The following is a 10,982-nucleotide window of genomic DNA, read 5'->3' on the forward strand; positions in this document are numbered from 1 at the left end:
CAAAGTTATTCATTATTAAGGTTCAGGAATACAATGTTACAACACCAATCCCTTTACCAGTGTCCATTTCCCTCCACCAATGTCCCCATTTTTCCTCCCAATTTCCAGCTGCCTCTATAGCAGACACTTTTCCTTCCAGCATTATCCAAATGCTCTCTTCTTTGACATGTTTTCCTCTTACCTCCATGTCAGTGTCAAGGGGATATTGATGACCAGTTTGACTGTGCTCCTTTGTCTTGCCTTTGGGTATTTGTTATTCACATATAATGTTTCTTTATATCCAACATATGAGAAGTTATTTTGAATCTGTCCCTCTCGCTCTAATTTACTTCATTCAGCATGATACTCTCCAGATCTCTCCTGTAGCAAAAATTGTATGTCATCATCTTTTCTTATAGCTTAGCAGTAGTCCATTGTATATATGTATCATTATTTCCTTATCCAGTCATATATTCTTGGGCACTTGGGGTATTTTCTTTTTTTTTTTTTTAATTTTTTATTACCACTCAGACTGCATCCTCTCCCTCTGCCCTATTCGGAGGAAAGGGAGAATGATCATCAATGGTAAAAAAGCAGCAGCAGAAGCGACACCTAGAGCCGGCTTCACACTCAGGAGAGCACACTCTGACTCCTCCTCGTGGGTTCGGGTGCTCTACACGATCAGAGAAACTTCTCTAGTAACATACCATAGAAATGATCCCTGAAAGTATAGTCTTGGGGTATTTTCTTATTTTGGCTACTGTGAATAGTGCTGCAATACACATAGGAGTGCAGATGTCATTTCATTATTATGCCTTTGGGTCCTTTCCTTACCATCAGTCCCTTCCCATGAAAGATAGTTTTCACAAATGTTGTTAAGGTATTTCTTCCAAAGTGGGAAACCTCAAGTAATCTTTTAATAATTTACATTACATTCATTGATGTATAAATAATTTTTCTTGTCTGTAAACCATCCATTAATTTTCTTTTGAAGGTTATGTTCCAATGACCATTATTCCTATTCTACAGAGTATTCTGGAGCAGAATATTCTCAAAATCCCATGATGGACCCAAAATTAAGGACTGTTTGTCTAGCTACAGTGTCTACTTGATGGTTTCCCTTAAATATTTAAGTTTCCCCTTTTTTGATGGCTTCATCAAAAGGCAATCTACAATGCACCCAACAAGTTTGAAATTTCTTCCCCATTGAATATTTTTAGCTGTTAAAAATTCTAGATTTTCCAAATGATTGCATATGCATGTAGGACTAAGAAAGCATATTTAGAATCAGGATGGATATTTCCTTGAAAGCACATTTATTAGCAGTCTCAATAAAAAGCATTTCTGCCTTTTCACCTGAAATTCTCCTTGGTAAATATTTGGCTTCTACTATGCTGGTAAAACTAGGAACAGCATGTGCAACTGTTATTCTCCATAATAACTAGGCTTCTACCATCAGTAAACCAAGTTTCATCTGGCTTACCCAAAGGTATACCTTTTATATCAAACCTATTAGAAGACATTTTGTTCAGTAACTTCTGTAGAACTACAATCTTATTTCTACAAAAAAAAAAGGCAAATTACAGAAAATTTTATCTTCAATGTCAGTTTAAATTTTCCATATAGCTTAATAAATCTCTTCGTTTCTTTTGCATAAACACAGCATGATTGGAAAGTGAGACCTAGATCTTACCAGGCCTCGCAGGTTCTACCAGAAAAGAATTTGGGGAGATGAGCAATTCTGTGGAAGGAGAAAGGCAAAAAAAGAGAGAGAAAGAGAAACAGAGAGAGAACACAGGCTTCTCAGAGTGGAGCAGAAGCCCCAGTACATACTCCAACGTTAAAGTACAACCTCAAGAGGGGAGATTCAGACAACATGTATGTGCTGGTACCATGTGAATGGGCTGGCGATACATACATTTGGGCAGAACATGTGTGTATTTCTTCAGTTAGTCTGGTTTATGTAGGCTTCCTCTCAACATGCCCCAAATAGGACTTTCTATCCAGGTAAGAATCTGTTCTGAGGGTGGTTAGTAAGCAAAAGTGTGAGCAATTGATGGTCTTTGATATTTCTTTCCTGGCCTTAATCCCCAATGGAGCATTTCTTGGAAGAGGTCCAGCCTTATCTGGGTCTATTCTGGCATAAGTTAGAGGTCTTACTGGACCTTAGTTTCTGTGTCCACAAGGTAAGTTCTGACAGCCTTGGGGAAATTGTCTTTATTACATTCCAAGAACTCATTACCAAAGAGATTGAGGGGTCCCTTTCCCTAGCTGCCTGATTATCACTTCCGCATCCAAATGCATAACTCTTAAATGTGTGTTCTCACAGTTTTGACAAATCTCTTTATCTATGTAAATCATAGATTGAGAATTTATTACCCAAAAGTGACCAGAAAAGTCAATGGTACCTGCTTCAGATTTTGTCTAGACGTGCAGGCAGCCCTAGAAAGAAGCTGCAGCCACCACTGCTGCTGATTAGCTCTGGGTGGCTCCTTTTTTTCAATCTCTCTTTACTGTGGACTGTTACTCTAGCTTTTTTGTTTTGTTTTGTTTTGTTTTGGGTCACACCCGGCAGTGCTCAGGGGTTACTTCTGGTTTCATGCTCAGAAATCACTCCTGGCAGGCTCAGGGGACCATATGGGACACCAGGATTCGAACCAATGACCTTCCGCATGAAAGACAAACGCCTTACCTCCATGCAATCTCTCCAGCCCCTGTTACTCTAGCTTTGAGAAACCCTTGACTCAAGGACAATTCCTGATCCTTGACTGCTGTGAGACTTTTTTCAGACTCCACAAGACCATGTCACCAGTTGAAGTTAAGTTCCAAATGTTATCCCCCTTCCCCTACTATTTCAAAAGACTTAAAGGACTATATATGTATACATATACATGTATACATATACATATATATGTAGTGACTTGACTTAGATTTCAGTCAATTAGACTTTGGCTGTTCAGTAGCAAACCTTGGATCCCATCTTTGAAGCTGGCAGAGTTTTCTGCACCAGCACAAGGAATCAAACTTCTACCAGGGAAAGCCCTAATGCTGCCCTGGCACCAACTTGCTCCAGGGTGGATTATATGACACCTTGATGAATTGGAAGCAGCAACAAGTTGCTTTCAGGGTGGGTTTTCCTGCCTCACCACCTAATTGTGAGATGAAACCAAGAGATGTTTCATGACACCCTGACTTTGATATAGAATCTGTGCACAAAACCAAGATCTCTAATTACTGAAGCCTAACTGTGACCACCATGATCGAGGTGAACTTTTCCTAGGACCACGAAGAAAGACTTTGGGGTTAGACAACTTTGTATGTATGGATTCTGTAGTTGGTCTTGTGGCAAGAGGCTGCATGGTAGGGAACCCTGTTAATAGGCAGCTTTTTTCTTTTTTTTTTTTTTTTTTGGTTTTTGGGCCACACCCGGTGATGCTCAGGGGTTACTCCTGGCTATGCGCTTAGAAGTCGCTCCTGGCTTGGGGGACCATATGGGACACCGGGGGATCGAACCGCGGTCCATCCAAGGCTAGCGCAGGCAAGGCAGGCACCTTACCTCTAGCGCCACGGCCGGGCCCCTAGGCAGCTTTTTTCTATTTTTTCTACTTTTGCTGCACCTATGCAAAAAACTGCCACCCTTTTTATCTTTAGATAGGGCTTCCCACCTGTTTCATAGACCCTTGGGACAAGAATCACTTTGTTTTACCTCATATTTCTGCATTTTTCTGTAGTATTAAGAAAGGGAGAAAAATGGGGCCAGAGAGATAACATGGAGCTAGGGCTTTCACCTTGCATATAGAAGGACAGTGGTTCAAATCCTGGCATCCCAAGCCTGCCAGGAGTGATTTCTGAGTGTAGAGCCAGGAGTAACCCTTGAGCACTGCCAGGTGTGACCCAAAAACAAAAACAAAAACAAAAAAAGAAAAGAAAGGGGAAAAAGAAAAGATGGGGATCAGGGGCTAGCTGATCTCTAGTGCATTTGGTGGCGATAAAAAAAGAACAAAAATAAATATCCAAGCCAAAATCAACAACAAGAGAATCAATAGATCCAAACTTTACCAATATAAACTTAAATTGAGCCTGTTATGTTGGCAGGCCAGGGATGCACTCTGGGAACATAGATGGAGGGAGGTTGACACTGGTGGTGGGATTGGCCCTGATCCGTTTTTGTCTGAAATCAACTATGGGGACTTTGTAAATCACAATTGTTTAAATAAAGTTAAAAATAAGCAAAAATAAAAGTGCAGGCAATTGGAATAGTTTTAAAGGAAGCAGGTAGGAGATGTGCAGAGGATAAAGCTCTTCAAAGGTTATATCCATATAGTTATGCCTATTCAAGTTTATGTATTATACAGTGAAGGCTTTAGACCTCTGACATAGAGGAAGTGTTCAGTTGTTCTAGGCTCCTATTATAATATTCCTTGTACTGTGCTTGACTGACAATCCTTTGTCATTCTAGAGAGAAGGGTGAATGGAAGAATCTGAGCTCCCTAACACCTCTGAGGTTGTAACTAGAGGAAAAAGAGAAAATAATAAATTGTGTGATTTGAGAAACTCATGGGAAGAGAGAAGCATTTTCCCCCTTTTTTACACCACACAGAGTGCTGCTCAGAAATTACTCCTGGCTCTGTGCTTAGGGGGTCATTACTTGTGGGCTTGGGTTATGTGCTGCAAGGATGTGCTCCTCTTTTCTTACTAATTTTGAATATTACCATGTGAGTATGTGATGCTTAGAGATCTGGCACCTAATTTGCGGGTAAAGAAAAGAAATAAAGAATCAGCAGACTGGTAAGATAGCCCCAAAACACCACCAAGTGTGACCCCCGAAAGTTAAAACTCAAAAAGTGAATCCATTTAAGACATAGATTTGTTTATGAATTATGAAGTACTTACCTATGACTTGTTTTGTGGGGGGTATATATTCTTCTAAATTAACTTTAGATAGTCCTTTTCTTGTAGTAACTTAAAACATACTAAGATACACCGTATTTAGGTGTTTTATTTAATAGTGCAAATAACTATATTTTTGAGAGGGGAATTGGGACTCTGAACTGTGCTCAAGGGCTATTCCTGACTATTATCAGAAGCCACCTTATATGTGCTCAAATATATGTGTATATATATGTATATATATATATGTATGTTATACACAGTATTGGAGATTTGAAGTAGGGTCAGTAGGATGCAAGGCAAGTGCCATAATCCTTGTTCTATCTCTTTAAGGCCCTTTTTACTTTTACTATGTACTGTGCCACAAATTTGTGCATCATCTTTGTTCTGAAGTTATTCTAATCTTTGTGTTGAATATGCTCTATTGAAGTGAGTACACACAATACTTGTAAAACTTCTTGTTAGCAGGCTGGAGAGATAGCTCAATGGACTGAATACATGCTTTGGATGTAGGAAGCCTGGGCTTGATCTGGAGTATTATATGGTTGTCTGAGTACCACCAAGAGAGAACTCTGAGCACAGAGTCAGAAGTAAAACCTTTGCATCACTAAATAATTGTCTATGAGGCCTGAAAGATAGTACAGCAGGGAGAGCATTTTGCCTTGCATGTGGCCCACTTGAGTTTAATTCTTGGCAACAGATCTAGCCCCCCAAACCCACCAGTAATGACCCCTAAGCATAGAGCCAGGAGTGATCCCTGAGCACCCTGCGTGTGATGCAGAAAAGAAAAAGTTACAGAGTTTCTTGAAAACCACCTTAATGATAATTTATCATAAAGATCAGAATAGCTATTCTGGGTTTTACACTGCTATATAATTATTATTTATAATAATTATAATATAATAATTATTATTATCATGGGGGTTTGGACTATACCTGACTTTATGCTCAGGAGTGAATCCTAGAGGTTCAGAAGATCATATACAATACCAGGGATTGAACCAAGATTATTGCCAAAGTGGATGCTAGATAAGCAAGTACCTTAATTCCTATAGTATCTCTCTTGGCCCTACTTATCTTTTTCGTTTGGATCCATATGATCAGAGGATACTCACAGCTTGATGGCCATGATTAGCAGTGTTCAGGTCCCATGTAGTGTTGTTCTGTAACTCAGGTCTTCTACCTGCAAAGCATGTGCTCCAGACTATGGTGCTATTTCTCTCATTCAAAATGTTAGTTGTTTTATTATTTAATATATTGATTTATTTAAGAAGTTTTGGTCCCATATCCACAGTGCTCCTAATACTTATGGCCAGGGGTCAAGTACCACATGTAGTGCTAGTGATTGAGCTGGGGTCAGCCCTGTGTAAGGAAATCACTGTGCTATTTCTCCAACTTCGATATTTCTCTTTAGGGAGCAGACCCTGGCAATGCTCAGGGATGCACTCAGGGATCATTCTGGCAAGCTCAGGGAACATATGTGCTGAAGGAAATTGAGATCTAATTGCTTGCATGCATGGCAAGAGCCTTAGCCACAATTTTATTTCTCCAGTCCCCAATGTTAACTACTTTAAAGAAAATTATAGTATTATTTTTCGAGCATAACTAAAATATCAGATGACAGACAGGATGTTTTTAAATGATAATTTTTTATTTTCGTAGGGATTTCAACCTTGTCATAGTCCTTCATTTACAGGAAAGGGGAGCTGTTCCCTTTTATCTAACTTTATCTCTTGTGTACGTAGCTGATAATTGATTTGTAATTTCCTGTGGGATTAGTATACAAAAATATTTTATTAAGTTTTGGTTTATCTTATTTTGATTCTGTAATAAAAGTTATTTATACACTGAAGCACTGTGATTTATAATATAGTTAATGACAGTTTTGTGCAGATAATAGTCCAACACCATATCCTTTTTTCCCCTTCATTTGTTTTTATTATAGCATGTTTGCTTTTTTACAGTAAGTAGAAAATAAGTGGGGTCTTGTTTTGATCTAAACATTGATGTTTTAAAGGTTGTATACAACATTTGTTAAAAGAAACATATAAAAATACCTTTATTGAAGCTTCTCTAAGAAAGAAAATACAAAGTTTAACCACACCTCTTTCCTCTTTGCTAGAACTGCAAACTACTGACCGCTACAGTTTTAATAAGAATTTTTACTATTTAACTATACATCTAGGAAAATCTAAAAATAAGTTTAAAATGTAAAATATTTTTATATTTCATCATGTAAATTAAAATTTCTTATTTTAAATTTAAATTAATAATTTTAAATATAAATTTTATAATAATAAATATTTATTATATTGTTATTTACATAACAATATGAATGGATGGATGAATGAATGAATGAATGAATGAATGAATGAATGAGGGAAGTAGAAAGTCTGTCTCAAGTGCAGGTGGGGGTGGGTGAGGAAGAGGGAGGATTGGGACTTTAAGTCTATAGTTTTTTTTTTTGGTTTTTTTTTTTTTTTTTGGTTTTTGGGCCACACCCGTTTGACGCTCAGAGGTTACTCCTGGCTATGTGCTCAGAAATCGCCCCTGGCTTGGGGGGACCATATGGGACGCCGGGGGATCGAACCGCGGTCCTTCCTTGGCTAGCGCTTGCAAGGCAGACACCTTACCTCCAGCGCCACCTACCCGGCCCCAAGTCTATAGTTTTAAGGCAGTCCTTATCTTTGTCTTGGTTGATTACTTCTTGTTTTGAGAAAAACAAACAGCAAAATGATTGTCTTGGACAAGAAGGGTACCCTTGTATCAAGCCATTTTACAAACACCCTAGATTCAATCCCTCGTACTGCATGGTCCACTGAGCACTGAGATGAGTGTAGCTCCTGAGTATCATTGGATATGAAACAAATAATCAAATGACTGGAGCAAAAAGTTGGGCAAAGTGGCCACCAGGTAGTTGAGGGATAGGAAAGGTCCAAGAAATGAGTGACCAGTTACTGAAAAATCTTGTAGTTCGTGTTAAGGAATTTAACTTATATTAAGGAGTTTAATATGAGTCCTTTAACTCATATTAAGGAGTTTACACTTTTTCTGAAGGACACTGAGTAAAGAAGTGATATAAGGGATTAGGGATGTGGCTCAGTGATAGAGAGCCTGCTTGCTTTATATGTATGAGACGCTGCTTTTACTCCAGTATTGCAAAGAAAAAGAAAAAAGAATTAAGCAAAGAATGAAGTGGTGGGTCAGATGTTCCTGTTAGAAAATCACTGGTTGTGGGCCGGAGAGATAGCATGGAGGTAAGGCATTTGCCTTTCATGCAAAAGGTCATCGGTTCAAATCCCAGCGTCCCATATGGTCCCCCGTGCTTGCCAGGAGCAATTTTTGAGCATGGAGCCAGGAGTAACCCCTGAGCACTGCCGGGTGAGACCCAAAAAAAAAAAAAAAACCAAAAAAAAAAAAAAAGAAAATCACTGGTTGTGACCATCCATTTTGAAGATTCCCATATATATATATGGGATATGTAATTTCTCCTCCTTTATATTAAGGGACTCTTTGTCTCTCTTTCCTCCTCCACTCTCATATTTTCTAAAAATTATTTACTTCATGCAGAAAAATAAAAGAAAGAAATCACTGATTTCCACATTTGAAAAAGAATGGAGGAGGAAGTGCCCCAGATACTGTGCAAGGTTCTAACTTCAGCAGCTAGAATCACAACTTTATGCTGAGGATTGGCAATTCATTTATTTCATCATATATTGACTCCCCCAAGGACTTGGAAGACTCATGTGGTGATATCCTTGAGGCAATTGGTATTAAGGTGAAAGGGCTCAACTGAAGTCTGTGATATGAAAATTATCACAATGGAAGGGGCATCTGAGCTCCTGGGCATTGTTGAAGTTCTGGATTCTTAGAGCAAAGTGAAGACAAAAGGAAGATAGCAAGAAAGATATGATTCAGGGCAAAGTAGCTCCCACAAAGACCAATTCAAGTTAAATAGAAAGTACAGTTTAAAGTTGGGGAAAGAGGAGAATCAGGAGAAAGTGGGGTTCTAATGTTAGCATTTACCTGGTATTTCTTTTTAACTAAAATAAACTTTTGCAGCTGTTCATTTGTATTTTGAGGGAAACTCCCACCCAGTAATTCTGGGGAGTGGGTAGCTGTGGTTGTGCGCTGCATCCAGTTGGAGAAGGGAGTGTAGTGGAGCAGGGATAGAATCCAGGTCTCCTAAATGCAATGCATGTACTTAGCCCATTTAGCTATATCTCTGGCCTATACAGAAATTTTCTAAAAAGAAAAACATAACTATGAAATATTTCTATCCTAAATGGTTGCCCCAACCTTGCAATTCCCCCACATTGGAAAATTTGTGTAGTTGAAGAAATGCCTATTTTATCAGTGTCATAACATTATCTCTCCCTGGGTTGTAGAATATTGGAGTTCTATACGGTCATAGAGAAATCTCAACTATTTTAGAGAAACCTAAATAGTTAACAGAAATCTGAAAGTCTCTGCACAATCTAAATAGAAAAACTTGGCAGAGAGAACTTGTCCTCACAGCTCAGCACTGATTGAGAGAGGAAACTTGAATATGATAAGAACACACATTCCATTTATGGAGAAGGAGCACAGGGCAAAGATCATTCCTGAGCCATTTGACAGTTCATCATTCTATTCCTGCAGGCCCATTAACTATCTTGATTTTGGAAGATTTATTTCTAAATCAGCATCTCTGGGATAGAAAAGTGTCAAGTTCTCAAGGCCGGAGCAATAGTACAGTGGGTAGGGCATTTGCCTTGCATGCGGCCAACAAGAATTTGATCCCTGGAATTCCATATGGTTCCCCACGCTGGCCAGGAATGACTTCTGAGCACAGTGCCAGGAATAAACCCTGAGAATCTCCAGGTGTGCCCCAAGAAAAGGAAAAAAAGAGAGAGAAAAGAAAAGTGTCAAGTTCTGGGGATCTAGCAGATCCATTTGATCCATTTGATAGCTTACAAAGCTATCTTAAGTACCATTATTCCACTAGAGCCCTGATTTAACAGGACAGTCATTTTCTTTCCTGGCATCTTATTCGCTGCATTATACTAAAGTTTCTGCCTTTCAGACTCTGGGAAACAGTAATATGTAAGGGAGATCCTTAGAATTGTTTTATAGAACTCTAGGAGGAAGAAGTAATAAAACTGATAAGCCCCATGAATTCTTATTTTGACCCTGCCATTTTATTGCCTTTTTCTTTCCTGTTTTCCATTATTTTTTCCCTTGAGGAAGTCCTACTTTTTCTGTCACTCTTCTAATATGCATATTATCAAATGACACATCTCTGTGTAAATCAGAAAGTAGCTTCTGTCTTTTGTTTATGTTTGGAGCATCTATGAATGATAGGAAAGATCTCCAGTAAAAATTGAATTCCTATAGTCAATTTGGTCAAAATCATAAAGAGGCATAGGGGTTTGGGTTGTCTATAATGGAGGCAATTCCCCACCATTGAAGAACTCACAGGTATGACAAGATGGTTTGTGCACAAGAGCACTAAACTAGAACGACCACCAAAGTCTCTCCAGGTCTGAGGATTGGGGAGCAGGTAGAACAAGATGGTGTGTTCAATGGGGGCTTTTCTGGGGAAAGAAGTCTGGGACACTGTACAAACATCAAGACTTAAGGGCGCTTAGGACAATACAAACAAAGGGAGGACAAAGGTAAATACACTGGTAACAGTCATTTTTCATGGTGAGTATTAATGGAACCCAGTACTCTTCATGGAAGCTTTGTTAACAGCAGTTTAAGGTCAGATTCCTCTTGGTCTCAGGGCTGAATCATTGACCTTCCTCTGATGCTGTCATGTGATGGTGAATCATCTTCATCTAAAGTTCAAGAAGTGCTTATCTCAACAAAGCTTCAGGACATGGATACCTGTTACAGTTCAAGCCATGGTTATTTTAAAATAAGTTGAATCTTCAAAAGAACAAGAAAAACCAATGCTGGCACTAAAGCAGGGAGAAAAGGACTCTGATTCACTATTGGTGAGAATGTCAACTGCCCCAGCCTTTTTGGTGAAACAATTTAGATATTCCTAAAAAAACTAAAAAGTGAACTTCCATATGACCAGCAATATACCCTAGAAGTCCAAAAGCACAATGCAGAAAACCTTCCTA

General features: G+C 38.8%; 1 non-coding gene across 1 annotated transcript; it reads right to left on the reverse strand.

The window, feature by feature from the left end:
- Window positions 1–501: 501 nt before the first annotated feature.
- Window positions 502–716, reverse strand: LOC125995156 (small nucleolar RNA U3). Its single transcript, XR_007490749.1, has one exon. It is a non-coding gene; the product is annotated as a small nucleolar RNA U3 (small nucleolar RNA).
- Between the last annotated feature and the right edge of the window lie 10,266 nt (window positions 717–10,982).

The sequence above is a fragment of the Suncus etruscus genome, chromosome 1 (genome assembly GCF_024139225.1).
Source record: "Suncus etruscus isolate mSunEtr1 chromosome 1, mSunEtr1.pri.cur, whole genome shotgun sequence".
Lineage (NCBI taxonomy): Eukaryota > Metazoa > Chordata > Mammalia > Eulipotyphla > Soricidae > Suncus > Suncus etruscus.